This window comes from Peromyscus californicus, unplaced genomic scaffold, assembly GCF_007827085.1.
Source record: "Peromyscus californicus insignis strain IS unplaced genomic scaffold, ASM782708v3 Scaffold_8__1_contigs__length_139910024, whole genome shotgun sequence".
Classification (NCBI taxonomy): domain Eukaryota; kingdom Metazoa; phylum Chordata; class Mammalia; order Rodentia; family Cricetidae; genus Peromyscus; species Peromyscus californicus.
This window is the reverse complement of record NW_026294606.1, coordinates 123,875,458-123,901,174: the sequence shown is the minus strand read 5'-3', so window position 1 is coordinate 123,901,174 and position 25,717 is coordinate 123,875,458. Positions and strand designations below refer to the sequence as shown.

At 51.7% G+C, this 25,717-nt stretch overlaps 1 protein-coding gene across 5 annotated transcripts in view; it reads right to left on the bottom strand.

The window, feature by feature from the left end:
* Positions 1-25,717, bottom strand: part of Znf423 (zinc finger protein 423) — a 304,941-nt gene that overhangs the window by 134,741 nt on the left and 144,483 nt on the right. The window contains exon 1 of one of the 5 annotated variants that reach the window (XM_052727725.1): positions 12,759-12,872. The exons of 3 other annotated variants lie outside the window; for them this stretch is intronic. The gene's annotated coding sequence lies outside the window, so the exon portion shown is untranslated. Of the gene's footprint in view, positions 1-11,742; positions 11,833-12,758; positions 12,873-25,717 lie in introns of those variants that run through there. One more of the 5 variants, XM_052727724.1, reaches the window with a different exon arrangement.

Sequence of the window (25,717 nt, the reverse complement as noted above, 5' to 3'; positions counted from 1 at the left end):
TCTATTTATTCATTATTACCTGTTTACACTCTAAAACAACTTTTGGCTGATTTTAAAAAATATTCTGGCCGGGGCAGTAGTAGCACACGCCTTTAATCCTAGCACTCGGGAGGCAGAGGCAGGCGGATCTCTGTGAGTTCGAGGCCAGCCTGGGCTACAGAGTGAGTTCCAGGAAAGGCTCAAAGCTACACAGAGAAACCCTGTCTCAAAAAAAACTATATATATATTTGAAAGGAAGAAAAATGAAAGATCCCTTTCATGGCAGGGGTCATGATTACATTTTTATAAATTGACAGATTGGGGTGTATTGAAAGGACAAAAGTCCTGCTCCCAGGAAGTCAAAAGGTCACACCAAGGAAAGGGCTGGGAGTAGCTGGGGAGTGGGGGAGTGTCATCTGAGCAACCCACAAAGCTACCATGGCCAACCTGGCCCCGCGTGAAGTCCTGAGTAAGAACTATGTTTTCACCAAACACAGCTGCAGCTACAACTTGCCCATCCTTTCCCCAGGGAGTTAGTTCAGAGTCTCTCTGGATATGGTGTCATCATTGTCCCCACTGAGACAAGGAAAGGCAGGGACCATTCCCACCTCAGGCTGAGCCCGGCATGTAGACAGACGTCAGCAGTCTTCGGAAGCTGGGGGAAGCACTCTGTTATCAGAGGTCGGGAACCCCACCTCTGCCTGACCACACAGGTATACCTGGGCACAGAACTCTGAGATCCTTCAGTCCCCCAATAGAATGATGGCCACTGCCAGGCATTCCCTTCTCCTGATAGCTCTGGGACTGCCAGAATGCCATGAAACAGCGAAGAGCTGCCAGTAAGGGCCTTAATAATCCTTCCAAAGAGCCAGGATTAAAGAAGCAAAATGTGTTTAATCCCAGCACTCAGGAGCCAGAGGCAGGTGGATCTCTCTGAGTTCAAGACCCAACTCCATTGGGAGTTCCAGGCTAGTCAGTTCTACACACTGAGACCTGTCATAGATAGATAGATAGATAGATAGATAGATAGATAGATAGATAGATAGATAGAAACTAAGACAACTGTAGGGAAATGACAGAGCCCTGGACTCAGAAGAGCCACTGCTCTTCAGAGTGACCTTGGGCAAGCTACTGCACCTCTCTGAGACTCCGCAGGATGGGATAATGAAATCACTACCTTACAAAGTGGCTCCTGCATTTGAGCTACAAAGGTTGACAAAAGAAAATGAAGGAGGAGGGAGCTAGGGAGATGGCTCAATGGTTAACAGCACTTGCTACTCTTGCAGAGGACCTGGGTTTGGTTTCCAGCACCCACATGGTGGCTCACAACCATCTAAACTCCAGTACCGGGGAATCTAACAGCCTCTTCTGGCTTCCTTGGATACACATAGTGTACATACATACATATAGGCAAAACAATCACAGACATAATATAAAATAAAGGGGGCCCCCAGCAGCTTAGGCAGCTACTGCCAATCTGGAACCTACCATTAGCGTGACGCACTTCACACCATCTAGGGCAACACCATCCATTAATGGTACATTTGCTTCTGTAGGCACCCTGTAATGAGCCCAATGGCTGCCAACGCTGTGGGCATCCCAGGAGAAAACCCAGATTCCCATCTAGCAACTGTCCTCCCTCATATACAAAGAATCAAGAGAGGTGCCATACAGTCTACAGCATTTGCTTTTGACTAGCTGAAGCAATAGCCCTCCCCACAACCAGGCAGTCTGCAGGCCATGCAGTTACCGGGCATTTGGGGAAAGCCAATGAATTTACAAATCACCCCTGAATGGTTTTCAAAGGTCCACCTTCACTCCTAGCCATCCCTGGAGGAACCGGGAAAGCCCTAGAGACACAGGCCACATACCCATGGTACAGCTGAGCCATGGTTCCCCTTCTGACCAAGGGCACTTGCTTCTCTGCATGCCCATATCCAGAAAGTTCCCCTTTGATGCTTGTGGCCTAGACCCGGAAAGCATTTGCATTCCCAGCAGCTGACCAGCCAGCAACTAGACTTGCCCACTCCTGTCTCCATTACATCCCATTCATGTGGCCTATGCAAGTTCATTATCCTGCCTTAGTTTTACAGATGAAACTCAGTTTCCTCCTCTATACAATGGGGGCATTGATAGTCTTGACAACAGTTATCCAACAGGTGAAATAAGTGAGTGTTCATGAAATGTTACCACGATCAGTGTTCTGTAAGAGGTGAAGAGCCATTACTGCTGGCTAGCAAAGGAGCTGAGGACTGCATGTCACCCTCCAGATGCTGGTTTCAAGGCAGAAGAAATGACCTGTATCGGGGCTAGATGTAGTCCTGACTTGCAACCCCAGGACACCATCCAAAACACAGCTTTGAGACCATCCAGCCCTATACACTCATGACAGATGGCAAAGTCAAGGCCCCGGCAGTCCTGGAATGGCTTGTGCTCCATCCACAGTACCCTGTGTGGCACCTCAGCGGCTGCCATGGCCAAGGCCTTCAGACTCACAGAGCAGGGCGGGAGGGAGGCAGTATCACCTTGCCCCTTGAAACCTCCGACCTAACAGAACACACAGCCAGCTGGCTGCACCATTCCTTAGACAAATTTACTTAGCACTGATACTGTAAATGCAATCACATTCGAATATTATCACAGAAATTAAACAGACTATGGAAAAGAAAAGAAAAAAACAAACAGCACTCATCAGCTCACAGAGAGCTGGCTGTGATCAAGCTTGCTAGAGAGGAGTATCTGAGTCAATCCTGCCAGCAAAGGAGGTGGCTCCCCAATCTGACCCTGCCAGGATTCCCCAGAGACTGGGCGCTGGTAGTCCAGGGGGTCCTTGCAAACCCACACCACTTTGCTTCCTTGCACAAGGAGCCAGCACCCTGTTAAGTCATCTCTGTGAGCTTAAGAAGCTGCTGAAGGCTGGTGCACAGGGCGTCCTGCTGACTAGAAAAAAAAAACCAGCATGCTTTCGGCTTGAATCACTGTTTTTCTTCACTCCCTTTGGAGATCAGCAGAGCCCACATTCGGCCACGTTCATGGACCTGGGACTGTAGACAGCTGCACTCTAATTACATGTAAAGTGTACCAAAACATCCCTTTTATCACAGACTGGAAATCTGTTAGCATCTGTCTCTCCTTTGTCTCTTCCACAAGATACAAGCTTGTTTCTACATTTTTCTCACCTGTAGCGGTGATTAAAATTCATTATAAATGAAAGGAGTGAACAGAGAAACAAGTTCCTCTGTGTACCGTTCTAAACTCAAATTAGAAACAGCTGTTTGCTAATTCATGCAGCGATGTTTTGTCGTGCTCTGTGAATCAATAATAACTCACCCTATTGCTGCAGAAATTTTTGGATAATCCATATATTTAACGCGGCATCGGGTTCTCCAGACAGAGAAGCTCTTAGCAAAGTAGGCAGGCAGGAGGGGACTTAGACTGACACTCTGGAGACAGCTCCCATAGCCCCACCCCAGATAACCTCAAATCCAGAGCCACCTGGCTCTGACCACCCCCACCCCTGCCCCAAAGGAACCCTTGAAATGGTCTTATCCCCATCCCTTCTCTGGAATCACACAACAGAAAGAAAGAAAGAAAGAAAGAAAGAAAGAAAGAAAGAAAGAAAGAAAGAAAGAAAGAAAGAAAGAAAGAAAGAAAAAGAAAGAAAGAAAGAAAGAAAGAAAGAGAGGGGGGAAGAGAGAGAAGGGGGTAGGGAAGGAAGGAAGGAAGGAAGGAAGGAAGGAAGGAAGGAAGGAAGGAAGGAAGGAAAATTCAACTCTGATTAAACATCAACCACATACGTTCTCCAGCCGCTGGAGGGAACAGCAAAATTAAAATCTAATTGGTACCCGGAACAATTTAAAACGATTAAGTATAGGTGAAGCTTTCCATGAGAAAACAATCCTCCAGTTGAGATTAGGAGTGTTTGGATAGCATTTCTACCCTTGCATGAGCCTGAGCAACAGAAGTCAGAATTGCTCGCTGTCCAGAAGCCCATAGAAGCCGTGGGAGGCACGTGGGTTTGCCCTGCACCAGCTCCTGGGACAAACAGGCAGCAAGCAGAGCTGCGCCCCCTGAGGCGATGGAGGGAGCAGATGGTCTTTCTTCTCTGTCGGGAAGGAGGTGGCAGAACCTCTGGAGGCCTCTGCTGCTCGCTGGCACACCACCTTGCTCCATCTTGACTAACACAAGCTGTCCTTCGAGACACTGCCTCCAGGAAGCCCTCTCCAATGGCGTTTGCCATCTGTTGGTGTCCCCCCCTTAGCCTCAATAAACTGCTTGTCTATATATGAATGTCTGAGTTCCCCTGCGTCCCTTACACCCTTTTGAGTTTGGGGCATGGTCACACTGATCCCTCTCTGTGGCCAGCATAGTGCCATGCTCTTCATAAGCTTTACATCTGTGACTCTCTACCGCCATCCTGGGCAATCACCATTTTCAGTACGGCCCTAGTTTACAGCTTAGAAATATGGGATTCAGGGAGGTGGGGGCCTGAGCTCCATGGCACTTGACTGGACCGACCTCCAGTTTATGCAGAAAGCCTTAGCTGAGACTGCTTCAATTGCATAGCTTCTGTGTCCAGGCCACGGTGCCCACCAAGGGTGCCCTCTACTGGCCACATAACACACCCTGCTGCTCAGGGCCCAGCTCTGCCACCCCCCAGCATCCTAAAGAGCCCCTGTGTGAAACTATCAGTCCAAGAGTCCGCCACTTTGCATTCACTTGAGTCTTCAGAGGTTGGCAGTTCAACACCCCTGGGCTCCACAGAGCCCAGACCCAGATTTTCCCTAGGGAGATCCATGTTACCATACAACACCAACCATAGACAGGATCAGGCAAGCACAGAAAGGCGTTTTGAGAGGCAGGAAGTTCTTGAATTGGGATCTGAAGACCAGGTAGACTCACCACAGACTTTCTCCCAAACATGGGGTACCTGGTACATGGGCCTGGTAGAACTGTGATGACGGAAGGGGAGTGTCAAGATGCTGTTAGTGACAAGGACACTGAAACAGTGACTGCCCTTCCACCCCGTTTGCGACCTTGGGGACGGGCCAAAGGTGATAACACTCCATTTGCATCGTCTCTGCCCTCTCGTGGAAGAAGACTAGACCCAGACTGGGCATTCTAGAAGGTTCCTGGCTGCTATGATAGGATCATGGGATCTCCTTGATTTTGTTTTTCATTTACTTTGTTTGTTTCAAGGAAGGGTCTCACTATGCAGCCCTGGCTGTCCTGGTACTCACTATGGAGACCAGGCTGGCCTCAAACAGAGATCCACCTGCCTCTGCCTTCCAAGTGCTGGGATGAAAGGCAGGCGGGCGCCACTATGCCCAGATGTTTTCCATCTACTTTTAAGTTCCCCATCAATTTGGAGCAAACAGCGCTGCGTTCCGCGTATAGAATGAAGTGACTGAATATGTCTAAGCGGGAAAAGTGGGAGGCCCCAAGGGGAAGTGCCACCTGGGTCACAGCCGCAAGACCAGGATACAGAGGTTGCAAAACTCCCAGAAGAGGTGAGGACAGGACCAGACACTGAAGAAGGCCTCAGGAGAAAGGGAGAATAAAGCTAGGTGAGCACACACTGCCCCAAAGTAGCAAGCGCTCAGGTGGTCAGCCAGAGGAAGAAGTTCTGAGGATGCAAGGCCAGGGTCCACACCATGAATATTAAGCATAGAAGCTCCAAAGTACAATCCACAGTACCTGGAGGGCCCCACGATATCAGAACAACAAATCAGTCATGAGTGGGCTCCAAATGACTCCAGTTCTGACCAAAAAATGCTGATAAGGAATGACCAGGCTGTGAGCAGAACCCACTTCCAAGATATCTAACTGGAAGGGTCCAGTGTCAGCACAGGATCTTGTTGCCCAAGGGACCAAATGTGTAAATCACTGTGGACAGCAGAAGTACCACCACTGAGGACCTGCAGGACACCAGGGAGGGGACACACAATCCCTCAGCCGCTTCCCTCCCGGCAGCCATCATTCCTTCCGGTCTTAGAATGAATCACCTTGTCCCCAGTCTGTATAGAGGAGCCAGGGTGACCCAAAGACACACACTGGACCACAGAAAGATCTGCTCTCTCAGAAGGAATTGAGCATCTGGACAGTGCCAGAACCAGCAAGCAGAAGGTCATCTCAAGGGCACTCTAGGGCTGACGATGTACTCTTCCATTATCCCAAGTCCACCTCGCCTTTCCAGCACAGAGCTCACAAACCTGAAGCCACAATGGCACACTGGGGTGCAAGGTGACCCTGGATCTCTGGTCATTATCATCCAAGGCAAACCTCCCACCCTCAAAGACACAACCCCCATCCACCAGGCTAATTGGAGACTAGAATCAATGACATTCTATTTACTTGGGTCTTTGGGGGGTTTTGTTTTGTTTTTCTTTTTTTTTTTTAATTTATTTAATGCATCAGATGCCCTGGAAGTGGAGCTACAGACAGTTGTGAGCTGCCATATGGGTGCTGGGAATTGAACCCTGGTCTTCTGGAAGAATAGCCAGTGCTCTTAACCGCTGGACCATCTCTCCAGTCCTCTTGTTTTATTTTTCATACAGGATCTCACGAATATTACCCTGGCTGACCTAGAACTCAATATGTAGTCAAAGCCATCCTTGAAATCAAAGAGATCCATCTGCCTTGGCCTCCTGAGCGCTGGGATTAAAGATGCGCCACTATGCTCGGCTAGGTCTTGAACTTCTGATACCCCTGTCTCAACCTCAAGTGCTAGCACTACAGAGCCCTGGTAAATCAAATGCTGTGACTCCCAGCCTGCAACTGTATAGAATACAGCTCCTTCTCAGCAGAATGTACAGCTCTCCTCTAGAGGAGAGAGCAGTCAGGTCCCCAGGCCCATTGCGCCCTACAATGCCTGTGGCTGAGGGTTTCCAGACCCTATGAGACCAATAACACAGGCGGTCAAAACACAGTCCTTCCCCAACCCAGGCACAGCCCAGTCCTACCCCGACCCCTCTGACATCATCAACATTCCTGGGCAGACATCGAGGAAGCCTGGATCCTACAGGAGAAGAGAAGTAATACCAGAGTGTGTGGCCAGCGGAGCTCGGCTCCTCCAGGGAGCACACACGTGAAGAGGTGCCCATTAAGGGCCTGGGTATTGTGAATTGAGGGACAACTATGCCACCAATCTGCTGCAGCCACAGGGCTCCATTCCAGCAGCCCTTCACAAGAGACCATCGAAGGACTCTCTGAGCTCACAGAAGGTGCCCGAGGAAGGTCACAGGCAGGGCATGGGGAGGGGCCTACACAGGTTCAGATCCCTGAAGTGCCACACTCCTAGGGGAGGCCAGGCAATGTCAGCTGTCAACACCACACTGTCCTCTTCAGGTCTGGTCACCCCCAGAATACAGCATCATCGACGCCTGCCTGTGCCTCTTCCCCAGCTGGACCGGAATTTCCTCAGTTCCACGGGTGTGGGAAAACAGTGGGCCAGGCTCTCCTGGCTCTTCTACAAAACACAGCTGGCTTATGTAGCTTTCTTACTGAAGATGCAGACAGATGTGACATGTGGAAAGCACTTCTCAGTAGCTCTCTGTGGCCAGTGTGAACCCACTTCTCAGAGGAGCACATTGAGAGGTACAAAGACCAAGGGTTCGCCGTCACAGCCGGTGATTCCTTCAACGAATACACCGGCCAGTCTGACAGTCAGGGTTTAATGTCCCAACCCAAAACCACCCACAGTTCTCTTCCCTCTCAAAAACCAGGGGCTTTAACACCCACAAGATAATCTTCAACTAAAAGGGATCAGGGAGCCAGTGGTCACCCAAAGGGACATTCATAGGCATGCCGCCTAGAATGAAGGTCTGATTTGCAACTGCACCCCAAACAGGCTTGCCCCTCCCTCCTGCGTCTGGGCCACAGAATCTGCACCACATCCTTGCCTCAGGCTCCAGGTTCGGCGAGCCTATCCAAAGCACGTGCCTAAGGTGGCGGCACTGTGTGTGTGTGGTGTGGGTGGGCAGCCGTCACTGCTTGCTTAGGTTTGCCTACTGGAGTCACTAAGAGGTCATCTGCAGGACTATGCCCTGGTATTACAGCTCAGCTTGGTCCTTTCAATCACCACAGGTGTGACGGTGCCACCTACCGAAGGCCAGTCCTAAATCGTGACGGGGATAAAATTGAGGTGTTGTTTTCACAATGCCCATTAAAATGAATGCATTGTAGCCAAAAACAAATGTACAGGTTGCCCAAAATTGGGCTGTACATTCTTACAAATGGCCTGGGGGAAACCCCAAAAGGCCCTCTGCCCTAGCTCTGGGAATGTTTCCCTTCCCTCTCCAAGACACAAGTGACGCACAGCAAGTGCCATGCCTGGGTAGCCCCTGGAATCTTGGTACCTTCTATTCCTAATAGAAACAGGGAAGAGAGAGGAGGTAGGCTGGACTCTGAATAGAAGGGGCGGGAAAGAGGGGAGGTGGGGGAGCCTGGGGTTCTAGGCTGTCCTAATGCCAGCTCACAGCCACTCTGTGGTCCTGTTCAGCCTTTGTGCTCAGCAGAGAACATTTCTCTTTCCTCCATATTTTCATGTTGCAGCCTCCAGAAAATCTTCTGCCCTGGGCTTTACTGCTGAGCTGTAGCGCTTCTGAGATGGAAGGATTAGAGGCTGCCCCACCCTGCCCATGTCAGTGCCACCACTGAGGATGCACTGTGTGTCCAGCATTTCAACAGTTTGTCTTACACGTTTTCCCTGTTTGAATGCATTGAGACTGTCTTTCTTTTACTAGACACATTTTACAGATGAGGAAACTGAGGCTCAGTAGGATGGAAGAAGCCTTCTATGTCCTGGGCTCCTGAGGTTGGAGGGGGATGACTTTCCCCAGTACAGAGCCCAGCAGAGTGTAGGGGATCCAGTTGCCTGCTGGCATGAAATTCTGGTATCACTGGATCTGAGGGCCATCTGCCCCCCACTCAGACACTACCAGGTCACCACAGTACCTGCTGCAGAGCAGCCCCTAGGCATCGGCTGAGTGCAGCGCCACCACACCTTTCCATGGAGCCAACTGTCAATGAAGGTGCAAGACAAAACTGCAGGAGCCTTACTCCTCAGCAACATTGCAGCCACAGCGCTTCTCCTGGGCCGAAACTCCCAACAGGCTAATAGAACTCTCACAGGTACGGGCTAATAGGACTCTCACAGGTACTCTGCATTGAGAGCCATCTTCAGACGGCCTCGATAAACCAGGGCTTTCCTGACTCCTGGGGCCTCACAGGTGCCTGGCAAAAACTCTGGTGGATGGATGGATGGATGGATGGATGGATGGATGGATGGATGGATGGATGGATGCAGGCATTATTGACAGTACCCCAGTCTACAAGAAGCAGTTGACAACCAAGGCATGAACGGATGTGTGGATGGATGGATGGATGGATGGATGGATGGATGGATGAAAAGAGCATTACAGTCTGGGGCTTGGTCCAAAGAAGGTATTTTATATTTATGGCGTGAATGAATACCTGTATGCAAGAATGAGAAAGTGAACAAATGAATGAACAAATGAGGGATAAATGAGATTTATCAGAGAAGACGCAAGGAGCTAGTCAAGACGGACCCTGTAAGGTGGAGGCTGAGGAGTTCTGACCTTGAATATTCAGACCGCCAGGGCCCAAGGGGTCTGCCCTGAGCAGAGCCCCTCCAGCTGCCAAGTGTGGGACTCCCACACTTTATGGCAGAAAGCAATTAGAGCAGTCTTCTGTGCGACCTGCATTTGCCTTCTTTTATTTAAAAAGGCAGGGGTGTGCAAGGGCAGTAAGGGGGCAGTGGGGACATGGGGGCAGGAGGGACAGCTCCACTGCCGGCCAAGGCCTGAATCCCTGGAGAAATAGCGTTAAAACAAAAGAGACACCAGGCAGGGAGGGGGCTCTTGTTTGTTCAGACCAGAGCAGAACAGCCTTAATAAGATCATAAGCAGAGATTCCCTGCTCTTAAAGAGACAGACAAGGCAGTGGGGTGGAGAGGTGGGGCACACATTTTTCTGGAAAAGCCCCTGAAGCGAGTGGTTGCCTCTCTGTATCTCACACACTGGAGGCTTAAGGTATGTGAGGGTGAACGTGTACATGCCAAAGACATGTTCCATGTGACCCCCATCTAGAAACCAGAAACATCCTGCCTTATTAACCTGTACCCCCAAACAAGTGAGCCCTCTACAGGAACACGGTAAAGCAAACCTTGGCACATACATCTTCCCAGGAAAGAGCTGATTCAGTGCAGGTGGTTATCACCCCTACCCAGCTAGGACTCCCATCTGCCTGCCTGATGGACTGACACTAGACTGAATACTTCTGATTCATCCTGGAGGCTCTCTGCATCCGTTCATCCATCAAATCTCCAATCACTCTCCAAATAGCCACAGAGTGCCAACCCCGTGCCACACTGTCCCTGGTGTAAAGCCCCTAGAGGGGCTGTATCTGGACATCAGGACGGAACCAGAAAGTTCACTTCCACCACCGGCCGGCTGTGTGGACTAGGATATGTTACAGAGCCACTCGGCAACTCACCAAGAGGAAGATGGGTGGAGAAAGCCCCCTGTCTCTCTGGCTGCAGTAAATAGGTGAAACACCCTGGTCCAACACCTAGCACCTATGATAGGAAACACTCAATGCACCTATGATGGCTTGATGCCTCCAGATCAGGGGTAGGCTGAGTGGGGACTGCCTGGAAGACCCCATTGAACAGCAAGGTAACTATAGCAAACCATGTCCCCGCTCACAGTTCACTCTTCCCATGAGCATCTTCGGTTTATCACCTCTTCACTCACACCCCGTCCCAGTAACATCCGGTGAAACAGAAAGCCAAGCCCCCTGTCTTGACCCTGAGCCCCAATACAAAGCCTGAACCTAGAAGGACCCCTGCAGGAGATGCAGCTCTCTCTCCAGTTAAACCCCTTCTGCAACTAGATTTGGTTTCTTCCAGTGACAGAGAACCCGTTCGCCCTCTGAACCCTCTTCACATGCAGGAAGAAAACATCTTATCATGAGCCCTGAAAGAACAATTGCTGTCACCTCTTGGAGACAGGAATAACAGATACCCTGATGCCAATTATCCTTCAAGAAAAAAGACAATGAGTCACCTGTTGCCTGGAAGCCATCTTTAAAGTGACACTGCAATTTGTATTAGTCTATTCCTTCAACAGCTATTAATCAGTGCCTCCTCCCCCAGCCTGTGCAAGGCTCTGGGGACAGGGTGTGATCACAACCAAGTCCTTGCCCTCAGCATGCTTTCAGCATAACAAGAGGGGATCCAGTTTTCCAGCTGAATAGAGCTAGGCACCATCAGCTGGTGCCATGGACACAGAAGGAGCAGGAGACGAGTGGAGGAGAAGGTACCACTCTGCACAAGTGACAAGGTGACAGGACAGCTGAGCAGACGCTTTAAGCCAGCACAGAGACAGTCAGGGCAGGATCTGAGGAGGAGCATTCCAGACAGAGGATTATACACACATGCTCGCCAAAACCCAAGCAAGCCAACGTGGAGACGTTTTGCTTTCTGCGATAGCAGTATAGCAGTGTGGGAAAGGAAGCAGAACAAGCAGAGGAGCCACAGTAGGGCTCACAGGCCAAGGGACTCCAGGGCGAGCAAGCCCTTAGTGGTACCCCAGCTCAAAAGGCACAGAGGTATCAGGGATGCAAGCCAGAGGGGATAGGGGTAAAGGGTATTGTTATCCTGCCTTCAGACAGCACAAGCCAAGCTGTGCCCAGATCCCTACAGAAACCAACTCACTCTGTGACCTGCTGCTGCTCACTCACCCTCTCTGGTCTTAGTTTTGGCAACAGCTCATCAGGACTGAGCATCCTCCACGCAGGCGCTGTCAGGACCCGAGTCCTCGGAGTCTGCTGTTCCACGCAAGACGCACCCACCATTCCTCTACCCTACTGCGCCATCCTTACACCCATGCCAGCAACACCACGCAGGATTGGTACTCCTGCCAAAATAGCTATTAACCCAGTAGCCAATAATAACACGTTATCCTATCAATTTGCTGCTGAAATGCTGTGTAATTGCAGAACCTAAGTTTGCCATCTCGGTAGCCTGGTTACGACATAAACAGAAAGGACCTCACCAGTCCCCTCCTGAGGAGAACAAGTGGCTGGCCAGGAGCAATCCTCACTTCCCACCCCCACACACCTCTGGCAAAGCCCCAGGAACCTGTCCAGAGACCTGGCCTCTTACCCCGTAAGCAATGTTACCCGTCTGAGCAGAGAGGGCAGCAACGCATGAGCAGGGATGCTTTGTGAACAGCAAGGTCAAACCCAGAAACCAGCACTCCCTCAGCTCTCTGGCTGGTAGTAGGGCTGAAGAGCCAAGAGACACTCAGGGTACCCAAATTCAGAGGCACACAGATGAAGGAGATGCAAGCCAGGGCTCCTTGAAGGACGGGGGCAACAAGAAGCTAACAGAATAGGTCAAGAAGGGACGGGTAACAGAGAAGCAAGAGCATGGTGTGAGACCCAGAAAGCAGCAGGCACCCCGAGGTTGTCCCACTCCCACAATTCAGAGCCCCAAGCAGGTCTGACACTGGCCAACAGTCTCTCCTTGGCAGACAGCCTGTTCATTTTACCCCCTTCATTGGAAAAACCCAGTTTCCTGCCTTCTGGATTTGATACACAGCACAGACACTCCACACTCAACAAGCTGGGAGCCTCCAATGGGACTTGGCATCCCGTGCAGACTAAGGCCTGATGGATGTGTCCTTCCCTCTTCCCAGGGTCAGTCTGTGCCTCCCCTCCCACGCCACCCCACCCTTACCTCTCCCCATGCTCACCAGGGTGCCCAAGAGGCAAGTGGCTGGTGCCAAAAGGACCAGACTTGAGCCCGTGTTCCCAGCACTGGAGGCAGGGCAGGCAAGGGGGAGACAGGCACTTCCCACTGGCCCACGGGTGACCTCAGCCACGGGATGCATCTCCACCCGCCTTGCCTGGCCAGCCCAGAAAGGCTGGGTTGAGGGTGTGCTGCTCCCGCTGCGGGCTTGGCGGGGATTCCAGCTAGTGGGGAGAGGAAGAGGCTTGGGAAAGGAGGGGCGGCAGATGGAGAGGGAGAAGACGGAGCAGGCCAAGCTCAGGCCACATGGCCAGATGTTGGCTCAACGGAGGCCCAGACCCCAGGGGTGCCAAGGAAGCTCTGTCTTAGGAATCCACAGAGGAGGAAGGCCTGAGCTTGGGGCTGAAGTAAGGACCAAAGACAGGCAGCAAAGGGACTCTCAGTCACACCCAGTTGGCCAGCACAGGATGGGGGACAGCCTTTCGGAGGCCCCTGGGTGGAGTGGGTGGGGTACTGTCTGCGGGAAGCAGCGCTCACAGCAAATGAAAACCAGGCCTGGAAACTGGCTGGTTGCTGTTCAGCTCCAGGGAGACCTGCTGCTGGCTAAGGTGCCCAGCCAGAGCAGAAGGCGGTGTTCAAAATGCAAGGGCAGGGAGGGGACCCAGCTGCTGATGCAGGGCTGGACAGCTACCGCTAAATCACAGTCATTCATTTCTGCGCTCTGAGTACCTTTTGTGGTTGGTACATTCTGCACCCAAGGTCCACTTGGCCTAAAGTGCTGTTTAAATACCAAATAAATATAAAAGAAAGTAAAAACACTGAAGGCGCAATTTTCTTCCCTCTGCAAGGCTGTCAGGCAGGTTCTCAGCAGAGCTGGGCCCGAGGGCTGGAATCAGGACAGCCAGCCAGGAGTGAGTGAGCATGGTGTGTATCCCACCATCGCGGTGTGGTGTCTAGGTGCATCCTTGCCACACAGCACAGGGAAAGAGTGCCTTCCATCCCATCAGAGGACTGAAACTGCCTGTTGCACATAGCCATGGCCAACAGTTCATAATTGGTGGGACCCCAGGTCCTAACACTCGGGGCTGGGCACGTGGCAGGCCCAGCTCTCCACGCATATGGATGTACAGAGGCGTGTAGATCTACCTATCAATGCACATGGATGCCAGTCACCTGTTCGTACAGTCATCCACTCATCCAGTCTTTCAACAGAGGATAGCTGCCAAGCACCTTGGTGTTAGAGGCAGGAGGATGAACCCCAAAAGTTGTGGGGTTCCCACACATCTGTGAGGGTGACAGGCACTGGAGAGCACTTGGAAGTATGAGAGTACAGGGGTGCTGGGTGGTATCCTGGCAAAGGCGACCTCTATGTGGAGCCCAACAGGTAAGACTTAGCCAGGGTGAAGAAGCAGAGGAGGGGAATGGAGCTCGGAGAGTCTTCACACAAAGGCCAGGAGGAGACGGGAGCTCTTGAAGGCCTAGAGTGGGCCTCATCCAGCTCCTCCTCCTCCTCCTCAACCACAGTGGGTGGCCCACGCCTTACCCCAGCTCAACACAGTGGGCCCCACGGCACCTCTGGAGGCCATTCCCGCTGAGCCATGGTCAAGCCCTCATTCCTAGCATTAGTTTTTGTTAAAAATGTTTTTGCTATGTTTATTTTTAAGGGAGGATAGAAAGAGAAAAGGAAAACCTGAGGTCTTTTTCTTTGGTAGTGGTGTGAGGGGTGGATAAATAAATAGAGCTGGGAGAAAAGGGCAGGAAAAGGTCTCAGCATCTGTAACCACTGAACAAATTAAAATTAGCTCATTTAATCAGTGCCTAATGGCCTGCTGTCCCGAGTGGGCCCCAAACACAGCAAACTTCACAGCAACAAGGCGAGTGGACCGACGTCAGTTTATTATGCAACAAAGGGATTTTCTAAATAGTGTGATCAAAACGCACAGACGGCTACAGTGAACTGGGGAGACAGAACATAGCCCCCCAGATCTTGGGCGGCCCCAGCCTCTCTGCTGGGTCTCTTTGAATAGAATTGTTCTTTGGTTTTTGTTCTAATTATCTACACGTGTATGACTGTGTTCCAAGTGTTTCAACCAGCAGAGGAGGTAACACAGCCCCACCATACATTACTGGGCCACTAGTTCAAGTCCCAAGCCTTGATACCAGCCTGAAACATGCATACAGACACATAGCCACATACAGAGGGGGGGGGGGGGAGAGGGAGAGAGAGATACAGGTACACAGCTCTTTGCACGTGGTCACATACATGCAGTTACACATGCATGGTCATACATATACACAGCTACATAGCATAGAGTACCACACCACGCGCAGGTACATGCACACACACTTCTCTCAGCTCCTCCATCCCTGCCTAACAGCTGAAGACCGGGGAGGTCCAGCTCGCCAAGACTCTAGGGAGGACCACTGTGTGCACACCTGAGGCCCAGGCTGGTGGCAAGCACTCTATTTCCATGGAGTCATTTCTCTACTCAACTTGCCACCTGGGCTAAGTCATGAGGGCAACTGGGAGCGGGGACAGAGGCCAGGGGAGGGGATGGCGGCCACCAGAAAGAAGGCACAGAATGAAGAAGTTGCGGGTAGGAACAAGCTAGCAGCTGCTCCAGGCCCAGCCCTGAAGCAAGGCCAGCTCTTTTACCAATGCCCAACTCTACAACCTTCCCAAGCATCCCTTGTGCTTAGGCTCAGAGATGGCTGCAGGCTCTGAAGTTGGGTGACCTGGTGAACCCCAAGACACAGCACAGGATTCTACTGGCCACTCAACACAGTGTGCAATTTGAAACTTAAAAACGGCTGATTTCTGAAATGTTCCATTTTAACTCTACAAAACATGGTTGACCTCAGTTAAATGAAACATTGGAGAAACAAACTGAATACAGGGAGAAATGCTATAAAGACACCACATAAAGGGCAAAAAATAACCAGCCAAGGAAACAAGAACCTTCTAGAAGGATTCTGATCCCGAGGCAGACAACAGTTGTGAACACCTACCCTTCCCAGTTCTTACAGTGGCACTCTGGGGTCAATTCAGCTGTGATGTCCATACTCAAAAAAAAAAAGGAAGCCGAGGCTCAGGGAGGTGAGGAGCCTGAGCTGGTACTGTGGGGTGGTGCTGTGGACGGGACTCTGGCCACACTGGCAAGGCCCTGACACCAGTCTACTTCCCAAAGCAACTGCTCTGGTCTTGCCTGCTCCGTGCTGCACACTGTACTCAGAAGGACTCCCAAGGGTGAGCTAGTCTAAAGCCCCAGCAAGGGATTACTTTCAGACAGGGGCATAGCAGGTACTAAAAGTGGCTGCGGACTTCATGAGCCTTGAACCATCCAACTCAGATCCAGACCTGCAGTCCTTGCCCACACAAAGGTACACAGAGTCCCGAGTCTCCCAGACCCCGTGCTAAGGAGGAGCTGGGCAAGAATTCCTTTCTCATCCCTCAGATTTGGAAATAGTGGAAGTAGAAGGGAACTCAAGCTCCCAGCGTTTAGGAACAGTATCCCAGAGGGAGCCAAGTCCTCCTGGGAGACTCTTACCAGACCCACCAAGCTCTCACCCTGCCCCCACCAGCGTGGCTCCTCCCGTGATCTATTATACGGGCAACAGTTCCTTTTGACACCACCAAGTGTTCAGAAAAGAGACCAGGCTATAGGTTCCACTTCGTAAGCCCCTCTGGATTGACAGCAGTCCTATTTAGGGATCTCTTCCACTTAGCTTAGTATGACCCATAGTGGCCTATGGCACACCTCTCCCCTCCCCGCCCCCTGCCAAGGATAGCCAAGGTCCAGACAGCTGACAGGGGTGAGAACCATGTGAGGCAGTTGTGGCACGGGAAGTAGACCCCAGGGACAGTCCTTCCTTAAGCACTGCTCAGCATCGGCAGACAGCACATTCTGCAGGTGAAGAAACTGATCTCCCCTCTTAGAGCTTCTAACCTCAGCCATACAATGAAGACAATGGCAATGAATGCCTCTCCCCTAACCTGCAGATGGAAGGGAATGAGAGTTCAGTGACTGGCCTCCCTGTCCCACAGGGCGCACTAAATGGAGTAGGTACTGAGATGGTCTTGACTCTGCCTCATCTCTGCATGGGTCTCCTGAGAGGCCAGCCACAACCCCAGTAGACAGGATGTGAGTGTCTTTCCTCTGTAGATCCAGCAAGACCACACCACCTCCCTGTAGCCATCTCTATCCCACAACTGGCAGGCAGCTGGCAGAACACCCAGACAGACACACGTGGAACCCTATCCTGATAGGATCTGGGCCTCGAGGGCGGGAGTCCTCACACTGGAACTTGCCAAGAGATGCAGCCAACTTCATTCTCTTACCATCAAGATTCAGAAAAGAAGCAGAAGAAAAATACCATTAATGATACCCTAGTCCAACGGCCCTAATAGGCTGGGGATCAAGCACTGGGTGGGGGTTTGGCTTCCACACCCGAGGCTGTGTAGCCATACTGAACCACAGTCCCACATTTGGTTCCATATACTTCACAGGGCTGCAGTGGGGGTCAGATGAGAAGGATGGTTGGAAATATTCTTCATAAACATCAAAATGCTGTGACAAGCCTGGGCTGATTGGGACAACTGGAAAAGGAGATGAGGTTCATCTGTCTGCTCCCCTTAGTCGAGGCCGTGAGCAGCGAAGGCAAAGTCAAGGGAGGCTGGTGCTAAATAGACACTCACCTGGGGCCCTGACTGGGGGCAACAGCTGCTGCAGCCCGGGAGCTCTGCCTGGTGATAATCAAACGGGAGAGTAGCCGGCACAGGTCCATGACATGCAGCCACTCAGCACAGCACCCAGCACGTGGCAGTTGCTATTAGCACAGAATTCAGCACATGGTGGGTATTGTCAACTAGCCGACATCAGCATTTCCCAGTATCTGGCCCCCAAGCAACTGCTTCTGTGGGCCACAAAAATGCAGGGCTCCTTCCAAAGAAGGCAGGCTACATAGGAATGAATCTCAGCCAAGGGTATGGGTCATTGAGCCACAAGACCCTCTGATGGAGGCAGCAACCTGGTGCCAAGCTGGGCAGATGAGAGTCAGGTTCCTACCTTCCAGCCGTTCCTCATGTCTGCCCACTGAGGCATCTCCATCAAAGGCGCACCCCTATCTGAGACTCAGCTGCCCTGTGTGCTCCAACTCCCGCAACCCAAAAGCTGAAACCCAAGGGATATGGTGCACCACCTCATTCTGAGCCAGTGTAGACCGCAATTAATCTGAAGCAGGGATTTTCTTAATGGCTGGTTTTCACAACCCAAACATGAATATAAAATACAGTTAGCTGGCAATACCAGCTTGAGGCAAGATGTTTCAAGCCTCCTTTTAGAACGTGGAATTGGAGGGGGGACCACTTTTAGGAGTTGTCATGTGGACAGGATTATGCCCAGAGCACCAAAGCAGGGTGCTCACTGTCCAGACAGAACTGCACAGTCAGCTGAGGGACTTGGGCATGAAACACTGGGGCAATGTCTTACTGGGGGGGTCAACATCCAATATATAAGGGGTGGTTTTCCTAATTGCTTTCCTTTACGGGCACATGAGGCTTCAGATCCCACAGCCTTCACAAGATGGTTCAGAGCCTGCAGGATCCCATGCCTAGCAAGGCCCAGCATCCCTCATTAGCTGAGCTTGGCCACCCCGGGGATGCAGGAGAAATGGTGGTCAATGTGCACCCGGCATGTCCTATAACACAAGGACGGCTACTCTAGAGAAGCGTCTGTGAAGAGGACCCTTCTGCTACCACACTCTCAGGAGACCACAGGCCAGACAGCACCCACCTCAAGGCTGACCCCCAGGGCAGGACCTTGACTCTTCCTTGAGGTCCCAACCACAAATCAAGCCACTACAGGGCACTGCCATGCCTACCAAAAAGTAACAGTGCCCACATATGTTGGGCATGACAAGCGGCAAGCAGATGAAGGGCCCTCCCTGCCTACGTGGCCAAGAGGGACAGAGAAGGAAAAAGGCATCAATGAGACACAGCCATACTGCTGTGGAGCTCCATGACAGCTCCATCTAGTATCCAATGAGCATACTGCTGTGGAGCTCCATGACAGCTCCATCCAGTATCCAATGAGCATACAGCTGTGGAGCTCCATGACAGCTCCATCTAGTATCCAATGAGCATACAGCTGTGGAGCTCCATGACAGCTCCATCTAGTATCCAATGAGCATACAGCTGTGGAGCTCCATGACAGCTCCATCCAGTATCTAATGAGCATACAGCTGTGGAGCTCCATGACAGCTCCATCTAGTATCCAATGAGAGCGATTGTCTGGGTTCCCCATACACGTCTTCCACTTGTAAGAGGCACAGCCCCTGCAGCCAGGCATGGCCTGCATTCAGACCTTTTGGGGAGGAAACTGTGTTTCTTGAGTATTTGGGGGTTCCCAGAGCAACCAAGTATATTGATGTTTCTATAGTAAAGAAAACCACCACCCCTAAAACATTGCAAGCAGCTCAGGTCAAATTCTATCACTAAAACCACCCACAGAAACACAGCTGCAAGCTTTCTAAAGCTCAGGACCACGAATAACATGTCATACACAGCTGCGCTGTCTCTTTATTCTGCTGTGTATGGATACTGGTTGCTATTCCTCCTTCCCAGAGGAAGAAACTGAGGCATAAACATGAGGACCTAATGCCCTCGGAGTCACTGGTAACGTCAAATGGAAAGTATAGCCAAGGGCGTTGACCAAAGTCCTGGGCCACAGACTGACAGCTTCCTAGGAAAAACAACTCCAGCAGAGGATCAGTGGACACAGGAGCCCGAGGGCAGATCTCCAGTAGCAGGTGAGACCCACCGTCCCACCCTGCTGCCCAGGTAATTACTCCTATCTGACAGAGCCTATGCAGATCACCTTACTTACAACAAGCATGCCAACCACATCCCTAGCCCCGGAGAAACAAGAAAATACCACTTTCTGGAGGCTGAGGCTTCAGGCGGTTCTTCCAGATGGGAGGACAGTGGCCTCACTTCTTCCAAAGGATGCTGGCACCCAGTGACCCCTCAAATACATCCCCACCAGCTTCTCTTCATCAGCACTTTTTACACTATTGGAAAAGATTCCTATACAGGCAAACTTCTGATGCTATATTATCAAATAATTTCATGGCAGTTTCATGGCATTAAAAGACACACACACACACACACACACACACCAGTGAGGGCCTCTGGAGTCTAATGGGGCCAGCCCTGGACTTAGAGCCTGTTATGGAAAATTCCAGCTGCCATTGGCTGGTTCTCATTACTCTGATAATCAACCAAATAGATGGGAGCTCTGGACTAAGGGGCACAGACATGAATGAGTGTGCACACATGGGCAGACACAAGCATATGTTATTCGCTCTAGTGCACAGTCATGTGAGTGTGCACATTCTCATCCCACCCCACCCTCCTTCCCCTGATGCCTGGAAAGCCCGCTCTGATCATCAGTGTAACGAGGGCTCTCCAAGTGCTGAGCTGATGTGTGCCCATGAAGAAGAAATGTCAAGTGTGGGATGGAGCCAGCACAAAGGCAAAGCCAGCACAGGGGCAAGGTAAGCATGGAAAGACTACCAGAAGGTCCCCTCCATCCCAGGATGCTCAGGCGTGGCCAGGAGATCAGGGACACCAAGGGCAGGTAGGCCTCGTGCTGGGTCTTAATTTAGGGGGAAAAATATAAAGGAGGAAATAATGAGGGGCCAACGTAAGAAAGCGCAGCTGGCATTCAAGAAACGACTGTCTGTCTGCTCCAGACAGCCGGGAGACGCAGAAAAGATGAGCCTTCAACCAGGGCCTGTGGGCACACAGGCGTCTGCACTCGGGGAAAGTGGACACAGGGAGTGACAGCTACTGTATCCCTCACATGTCACCCACCTTACCAGGAAGGCTCTGAGAGGTGATGTCACTCAGCTAGAGTCTCAAAGCCAATCTGGGTGGAGTCTGGGCCACGAGGAGGCAGGAGGGAGGCGTGCATAAGGCACGATTGCAGGATTCACCGGGCAGTGGGGCCTGGTGAAGAGTGGAATAACAAAGCTAAGGCCAAAGCACAGAAGGAAAACATCTCCTCTGGGGTGCTCAGGCGTGCACAGCAGCAGGGACACTTCAAGCCCCTGAAACAGACCACAGTGGGAGGAGACAAGGCCTTCAATGGGGTGCCTTCAGCACCTCCATCACCTGTGAGCTGCCAGTGGCCAACTGGTCTCAGAGAGAGACTCAGCCCTAGCTCTCCCATTCCCATCCTGACCTCTGATGGGACAAAGTCCTCTCCCAGCAGATAGCCTGGTAAGGCACCCTTCCTATCACCCTTCCCACGCTAGACAAGCAAAGAGCTGCTTGAGGCAGGGGGTGAGGTGCACACACAGCTGTGGCGTCCGTACGTCCACCGGGAGCAGAAATTCCCTGTGCCAGAATTTCACAGGGTGAAAACAAAGATAACACTTAGAGCTGTGTGACCCTCGAGATAATACTTAACCTCTCTGAGCCTCCATTTCCTCTGCTTACTGTCTTGTGCATGCAACAAAGAGACACAGAGGACTGCACATGCTGGATGCTGGGCAGGGATAAAGGGGGTAGCCGACACATCTGGTGGTGCAAAGTCCACCTTGATCTCTGTGAGAGCCACATGCCCCACTCGTGGTAGCAGGAGTTCCAGGGACTCCGAGGAGCTCACCCACACCTAGAAACCCTCCTGCTGGGGTGATGCCCAGCACCAGGGGCTGCTTGCCGCTCCACGCTCCTGTGGCACCATCAGCTGGGACTGGCACATTCGAAACACAGGCTGCATGGGCTCCTCCACACTGCTGCTGCCCCGCCCCCTCCAGCTGCCTTTGCGCCTGCTGCCGGCGCTGCTCATTCCCAGGCAAATGTTCTAGTTAATTAAAACACACCCAAGTGCTCACACGCACATGAAGCCAAGCTACAAAATCTGCTCTAGCAAACAGCGGCTCCAGCATGGGATGGATGCAGGCCAGGGAGGTTTCCAAAGCTGATGTCATTTCCATCTAAACTGCTCTTACCGTTCTGTCTACAGGCACACACACACACACACGTACATGCATGTACACACACACACACACACGTACATGCATGTACACACACACACACACACACCTGTACATATGTGCACCTGCAAGCCATGTGTATTACACGTGTACTCTGAACACACCCACACATACACACCCGATCCAGCTACTGTGGCCCTCCAGCCTAGAGCACTGGCCATGGTTAGCAAACACAGACCAACTGCATAAGGGAATGAATAAACAAATACGTCAATCAAAGCACTGAGCGACAAATAGGAACAGCTCAGCTCTGGCCCACAAGCCCAATTTTGTGTCATCACCGACTGAAATCCCCAAAGGTACAGAAAGAACAAAGGGGTGGGGACAACCTCCCTCCAGTCCCCTCGGAAAGTTGCCATTCCCAGACCTGAGCATCCAAACAACCCAGAACTGGCAAGAGAAGGCTGTGATGCCCAGTAGGGAAATAGAGAGTGGCCCTGCTCCATGAGGGACCCCAATAGCACCCTGCTCCAAGATGAAGGGGAGGGGTATCTGGCAGCCCACCAGGCTTCCTCACTGTCTGAGGTAGGTGGAGCCTCACACGGGTGGGAAACTCCAGGCAGAACACAGGCAGTCACAGGCAAGCCTGCCCAGGAAAGCACACTCCGGCTGCATGAAGACTACTTAGGGCGAGACTCAAACAGTCCTCTTCTTCCCGGGATAAGATCGATGCTCATACAGGACCATGGGTCATTTGGAGCCCCAGATGGGACTTGACGAAGATCTCTGTTTAAAGACATGGGAACAGCTGTGCTGGTACCTCCAACTCATCACACGGACAACTGACCTTCTCATTCATGCCCGGGGCTGCCAAAGCTCTGATGTGAGCAGAAGGCATGGGAAGGGTGGGGAGGGGAGGGCAGCTTAGGAGTCAGGAGCAGCCTCTCCCAAGGGGTGAGGACCAGCATCCCAGGCCTCAACTGGGAGCCAGGTAGAGATGCAGATTGTCTCCCCACTCCATCTGCTTACTGAGAGTCTACACTGAACACATTCACTAGCAACTGTAAGAATAAAAGCAAAATATTTTACTCTCAACTTCCATGTTTTACTTTTCATATAGATACACCAAGCAGCTTGGGCCAGATCACCTTAACAAGAAGTGCTCAGAGCCCTTCTGGATCCTCTGTGACCTGAGGAATCATCAGGAAGTAAGACAAAGCCCTTGCATTCAAAGAGTTGCAGTCCTGGACGCAGTGACAGGAAGAAAAGAGCGGTCAGATGAGGTGCTAAGTAACTGGAAGAATTAAGTAGGGCAGGGTGTTGATTGGCCATGTCTTTGGTCCATGTTCCTCCTCTGCACTCACCTCCTCACCCCTATACCAACTGCCACCTCCTATGCCCACCCTGCTGTCTCACTTGTGCTGGTTTACCCTGACCCAAGGCATCATGGGTAGGTGGGTTGGTAGGTACAAATTCAATGGGGAAGGAAGTGGGAAGTGAAAGATGGTTCTGGAAAAAATGGCTGAACACCAAAGGCATCCTTTGTCCTGAGTCATGGTAGTGATGGCTTTAGTTTGGAGAAATCAGAATCTACTCAGCAGCCAGACCTAGCCACTCCCAAGTCCAAGAGGAGAATAGAACATGGGTTCCCACTTGGCAGCTGGCTTCCAGAACCTGGGCACTCTAGCTTTGGTCAGGCAAGTTGGTCAGGTGCTTTGGACCACGGCAACCAGCTACTAATGCAGTCTTCCACGCTCACTCCAGTCTGGACACAGCAGCTAAGCCCAGGTCATCTCAGTTCGCTGCTGTTTTCAATGCCCAAGGCTTTCCTATCTACCTCTCCAGAGATCAAATCCCCAACCCTCAAAAGGCCCATATCATCTCTCATCTGGGCAATGCGCAACTTCAGTCTTGGAAGCAGATTGGACATGTTATCCTTATTTCTCTTTCCACATAGATTTCTTTGAGTGGCAGCTTTTCACCCAGGGCAACCATCAAAAGCTCAGCTCTGCAAAGATACAAGGCCACCCAAAGGATGATGACAGCACAGTCTAACACCGAAATGGTGGCCAATCTGAAGCTAGCAGTTTACAGTACATCCAACGCACAGCATGTCTTGGATGGGTTTTGTATTGCTGGGCTTCCTGTGGCAATGTTATCACCCTACTGAGACTCTGAGAGTTAGCTGTGGTGCCCTGGAGTACCTTGGCACACAGGTTGTTGCAACTAAACTCAACTATGCAGCAGATGAATGAATGAATGAATGAATGAATGAATGAATGAAAGAAAGAAAGAAAGAAAGAAAGAAAGAAAGAAAGAAAGAAAGAAAGAAAGAAAGAAAGAAAGAAATACATGCCACAAGAACCAGTACAAATAATGCAAATGTCAGGAACACTAAGGTTTGCCTGGCTCAAGAAAGCCAGAGCCCACGGAATCTCAGTCTGTTCCCAGAAGCAGACCGGTCAGGAGCCGTGGACGACATGTAAAAAGCTTGCTCTTTTAGGAGCTGGAGATACAGCACATTGGTTAAGAGAACACGAGCTGCTAGTCCAGAGGACCTGGTTCTGATTCCCAGCACCCACATGGTAGCCCATGGCTGTCTCTAACTCTAGTTCCAGGGGATCTGACACACTCTCCTAGCCTCCGTGGACAGCAGGCATGCACATGGTGCACAGATGTGTACACAGACATACATGCAGACAAAACACTTGTGAACAAGTTGGGTGGGTTACAAACCATGGTACTGAAAGCATGGCCTGAGAAGATAGAGCAGGGTGAGTGCTGAAAAGTGAGGGCTCACGAGACTAAGTCAGGATCATGTCACCCCAACTTGCGGGCGGCAAGACTCCCCTCCCCTTCCCTCCCTTCCTCTCCCCTCCTCCTCCTCCTCCTCCTCCTCCTCCTCCTCCTCCTCCTCTTCTCTCTCTCTCTCTCTCTCTCTCTCTCTCTCTCTCTCTCTCTCTCTCTCTCTCTCTCTCTCCCCCCCATGAAAACAACCTGCAGCCTGCTCAGCCCATAGCCTTAGCCCCACCCCAACTGCTGCCACCAACTTCCTGGAGGTTGCTGGGACTATAATTTTCAAGATTTGCATGTTAGGCCTTTCAAATGTACTTCACACAGCCCTCCCCTCCCAACACCCCCCGCCACCCCACCTCCGACTCGCCTCGGCCCCCTCCACTCCTTCCTGCTTCTTTCCCTCTCCACGCCACTTGTCCACTCCTCACTCTACTTCCCTCAGGACCAGCTCTGACATCCTAGGTCTGCGGGCTTCGCCTCCCATCTTCTTTCCCTACACCCTCTGGGGTTCCACCACCCTCCTCCTCTCCTGCGCTTTTCTTTTAACCTCGCTCACTTCTTTCCCACAGCCTTCCTCCACCACTGAGGACAACAGGCAGGATGAGTTCTCTGGTGGGTCCCACCCCACCTGCTTAGGAAAGGAGCTGAGTCCAGAAGGCTGGCTGGGCGCAAGCCCCGGGGCTGCTAGGCCCTCCTGGCCGCACTGGCAGACCAGGGTCTGGATGGAGGCCGAGGTCTGTGAATTCATTCCACCTCCCTCAGCAGCAACTGTCCTGCCTGGGGATCCCAGGAGGCACATCGCATCTGGCCAGAACAGAACCTCCGACAGATGGGACGGAGCCTGGAGCTCAGCAGGAGGCCGAGAGAGATGGAATCGAAGGCTGGAAGTGGGGTAGTGAGCTCATGGAGCTCTGAAGGAGGAGGTCACAGGCTTGAATACAGTCCCTGCCACTTCAGGCAAATTACCAAGCCCCAATGAGGCCTGGTTTCCTCATCTCTAAAGCGGGAATGACAGTCCAGGGCTGTTGTAGCGAGGAAAGGGAGCGCTATCACAGACACTCTACAAATGGCAGTTATCTTGCGGCCTTACAATTATTATCCATGTGCCTTATGGTGACAGCTCGAAATAGACTTCAGGGGACCCCTCTACCGCCAGCAGCCTAAGAC